The sequence below is a fragment of the Triticum dicoccoides genome, unplaced genomic scaffold (assembly GCF_002162155.2).
Source record: "Triticum dicoccoides isolate Atlit2015 ecotype Zavitan unplaced genomic scaffold, WEW_v2.0 scaffold59865, whole genome shotgun sequence".
Taxonomy (NCBI): domain Eukaryota; kingdom Viridiplantae; phylum Streptophyta; class Magnoliopsida; order Poales; family Poaceae; genus Triticum; species Triticum dicoccoides.
The window spans coordinates 57,589-62,460 of NW_021285031.1; positions in this window are offsets into that span (position 1 = coordinate 57,589).

The following is a 4,872-nucleotide window of genomic DNA, read 5'->3' on the forward strand; positions in this document are numbered from 1 at the left end:
AGCAACGGAAGCATTCATGGGTATTGGGTAGAGAACTTACATGATCTATATGTTGCTGAGCACACAAAGATGGTGGTTCTTGGCACTCCAAAATCTGGAAGAGATGGTGAACAAGCAGAAGGTGGAACTGGAGATTGGGGGGGAGGGGGGGGGGGTTCGTTTATAGGCACTCCTTTTTTAGTTGCCAAAATCTGCAAAAGAATAAGGAAACACCAAGTGGTTAGTTCCAAAGGCTCGCAAGTACGTTCATAAGCTCAAACTACATAACATCACCTCAAGAAGCTCCTTCATGCAAGAGCCTGAATTAGATGCTACTATGCATCAACCATCAGACCTGACCAGCGGTAAGAACATGTTCCTGCAGATAAAGAGGGCAACTCGATGATAAATAAAGGGTGAAAAACTAATGATTTCCTTTGTGCAAACAAAGCAAAAACGTAATCATCATAGTATACAACTAGAGATCGAAATCACATTGACATAATAGTAGATACTAGATGGACATAGTGGTCAGTTTGCACAACATATTCTTCAGTACAAAGTTCAATTTCCTACATTTTGTTGAAACTGAGGCACTGAGCGACAATGGTGCATACTTACATGGCACTAAGATCAAAGGGGAATGCCTAGTTGGAGAGAAATTACAATTCATCAGACCTCCTGAATTCCTGATACAACAAGATCACAGCTCTGCTAACTACGTTAATAAGATGCCACTATCTGTTATATAGACTCAAAGTGGTACTTTAATAACAAGAGAAGGTTAATCTACTTGCAGTGTGTCCATAGATACATTCACAATCATGTGATATTCAACAACTCTAATTGAGTTTCTCTTGTTGCTATTCATGTCAATCTATTTGAGGACTTCCTCTTTTTTACAATATTATCGAGGACTATGGTGGAAGGGGGCACCGCACACGGTTAAGAATATGATCACGTGGATCAACTTGTGTCTCTAGGGGTGCCCCTTGCCTCCGTATATAAAGGATCCAAGGGGGGGTGCGGCCGGCCCTAGTAGGAGGCGCGCAGGAGGAGTCCTACTCCTACCGGGAGTAGGACTCCCCTCCCTTTCCTTGTCCAAGTAGGAGAGGGGGAAGGAGAGAAGGAAAACGGGGGGCGCCGCCCCTCCCTCCTTGTCCAATTCGGACTAGGGGGAGAGGGGGCGCGCGGCCTGCCCTGGCAGCCCCTCCTCTTCCCACTTTAGGCCCATGAGGCCCATTAACCCCCCGGGGGGTTCCGGTAACCCCCCGGTGCTCCGGTTTTATCCGAAACTTCCCCGGAACACTTCCGGTGTCCGAATATAGCCGTCCAATATATCAATCTTTATGTCTCGACCATTTCGAGACTCCTCGTCATGTTCGTGATCACATCTGGGACTCCGAACTAACTTCGGTACATCAAAACTCATAAGCTCATAATATAACTGTCATCGAAACCTTAAGCGTGCGGACCCTACGGGTTTGAGAACAATGTAGACATGACCGAGACACGTCTCCAGTCAATAACCAATAGCGGAACCTGGATGCGCATATTGGCTCCTACATATTCTACGAAGATCTTTTATCGGTCAGACCGCATAACAACATACGTTGTTCCCTTTGTCATCGGTATGTTACTTGCCCGAGATTCGATCGTCGGTATCTCAATACCTAGTTCAATCTCGTTACCGGCAAGTCTCTTTACTCGTTCCGTAATACATCATCTCACAACTAACTCATTAGTTGCAATGCTTGCAAGGCTTATGTGATGTGCATTACCGAGAGGGCCCAGAGATACCTCCCCGACAATCGGAGTGAGAAATCCTAATCTCGAAATACGCCAACCTAACATGTACCTTTGGAGACACCTGTAGAGCACCTTTATAATCACCCAGTTACATTGTGATGTTTGGTAGCAGATAAAGTGTTCCTCCGGCAAACGGGAGTTGCATAATTTCATAGTCATAGGAACATGTATAAGTTATGAAGAAAGCAATAGCAACATACTAAACGATCGGGTGCTAAGCTAATGGAATGGGTCATGTAAATCAGATCATTCATCTAATGATGTGATCCCGTTTAATCAAATAACAACTCTTTGTCCATGGTTAGGAAACATAACCATCTTTGATTAACGAGCTAGTCAAGTAGAGGCATACTAGTGACACTCTGTTTGTCTATGTATTCACACATGTATTATGTTTCTGGTTAATACAATTCTAGCATGAATAATAAACATTTATCATGATATAAGGAAATAAATAATAACTTTATTATTGCCTCTAGGGCATATTTCCTTCATCGTAACCGTACTTTATTTGATATGGTGCGATCATGATGTCTCTTACCGATTTACCACTATCATTTTGGGGTTATTCATTACAGACAGCTGCTACCTCTTGAGCACTGCGTTGGTTTTCCCTTCAAGAGGAAAGGGTGATGCAGTAAAGTAGCGTAAGTATTTCCCTCGGTTTTTTAGAACCAAGGTATCAATCCTGTAGGAGACCATGCTCGAGTCCCACGCACCTACACAAACAAATAAGAACCTCACAACCAATGCGATAAAGGGGTTGTCAATCCCTTCACGGTCACTTATGAGAGTGCGATCCGATAGAGATGATAAGATAATATTTTTTGGTATTTTTATGGCAAAGAGTAAAAGTAAAGATTGCAAGGTAAATGGTAATAGAAATAGTTTGTTGACGGGAGATTAATATGATGGAAAATAGAACCGGGGGGGCATAGGTTTCACTAGTGGCTTATCTCAAGATAGCATAAGTATTACGGTGGGTGAACAAATTACTATCGAGCAATTGATAGAATTGAGCATAGTTATGAGAATATCTAGGTATGATCATGTATATAGGCATCACGTCCGTGACAAGTAAACCGGCTCCTACCTGCATCTACTACTATTACTCCACACATCGACCGTTATCCATCATGCATCTAGAGTATTAAGTTCATAAGAATAGAATAACGCTTTAAGCAGGATGACATGATATAGAGGGATAAACTCATGCAATATGATATAAACCCATCTTTTTATCCTCGATGGCAACAATACAATACGTGTCGTTTCCCCTACTGTCACTGGGATCGAGCACCGCAAGATTGAACCCAAAGCTAAGCACTTCTCCTATTGCAGAAAAGGTCAATCTAGTAGACCAAACCAAACTGATAATTCGAAGAGACTTGCAAAGATAACCAATCATACATAAAAGAATTTAGAGGAGATTCAAATATTGTTCATAGATAATCTTGATCATAAACCCACTATTCATCGGATCTCGATAAACACACCCGAAAAGAAGAGTTACATCAAATAGATCTCCAAGAGAATCGAGGAGAACTTTGTATTGAGATCCAAAGAGAGAGAATAAGACATCTAGCTAATAACTATGGATCCGAAGGTCTGAGGTAAACTACTCACACATTATCGGAGAGGCTATGGTGTTGTTGTAGAAGCCCTCCGTGATCAATGCCCCCTCCGGCAGAGCGCCGGAAAAGGCCCCAAGATGGGATCTCATGGGTAAAGAGGGTTGCTGCGGTGGAAATATGGTTTTGGCTCCGTATCTGATGTTTCCAGGGTATATGAGTATATATAGGCGAAGGAGGTCGGTCAGGAGAGCTACGAGGGGCCCACGAGGGTGGAGGGCACGCCCAGGGTGTATGCGCGCCCCCTGCCTCGTGGCCTCCACGTTTGTTTCTTAACGTCCACTCCAAGTCCTCTGGATCACGTTTGTTCCGAAAATCACGTTCCCAAAGGTTTTATTCCTTTCCTTCAAAATACTGAAATAGGCAAAAAAAAGCAATTCGAGCTGGGCCTTCAGTTAATAGGTTAGTCCCAAAAATAATATAAAACTGTATTATAAAGCCCATTAAACATCCAAAACAGAATATATAATAGCATGGAACAATCAAAAATTATAGGTACGTTAGAGACGTATCAAGCATCCCAAGCTTAATTCCTTCTCGTCCTCCAGTAGGTAAATGATAAAAACAGAATTTTTTTATGTGAAATGCTACTTAGCATAATTTTTAAGTAATTCTCTTATTTATGGTATGAATATTCAGATCCGAAAGATTCAAAATAGTTTTAACATCCAATGCTGATGGACATACAAACTCACGTGAACACATTCATCAAATAATTAATTGGCACGTAAGTGAAACTAAGATCGAACTAGCCTTGGCAAGCATACATCATGCCGTCGCCTCGCGTGATTGTCATGTGGTGTTTATACAGCATGTACATACGAAACATACACCGTGTCGTCGTCGATGTCCAGGTGCGTCGCCTGTCTAACCGTCGCCGGTGCCAACAGCTGCGTCGAGGAGGAAATTATATTCGTACGTAATCGTAATGACGAATCTAGCTCGCTACATGGATACGAGGAAGGGACGGACAGCTTGAGTAGCTTGTGCAGCTCGTATCATGTCCTTGCCGGTACAGTGCCTGCTGTTGTTTGCGCGGCGGCGAGAAGTCAGCATTGAAGTACAGAATCGTAACTGGCTAGGAGTCTTATCTCCGGTTTCTAGTCGATTCTATCTCTAACTCTAAACTTGCACACGTGCCGCATAATTTATGGACGCAAATATCTGGCGATTGTCTGGGAGTAGGGCTGGAATTCGAGCTGAGTCAAGCCAGCTCGGCTCGACTCGCTAGAGTCTGTTTCGTTAACGAGCTAGCTCGACTCAGCTTGTTATTATAACCAGCTCAAATTCAAGATTGGCTCGACTCGTATAACTCGCGAGCTGGCTCGTTTAGCTTGTTAAGCTTGTTAAAGATATGAACATAAAACCCTGAAATATTATAAAAATAATTATGTATATATTAAATATATATATATATATATATATATATATATATATATATATATATATATAT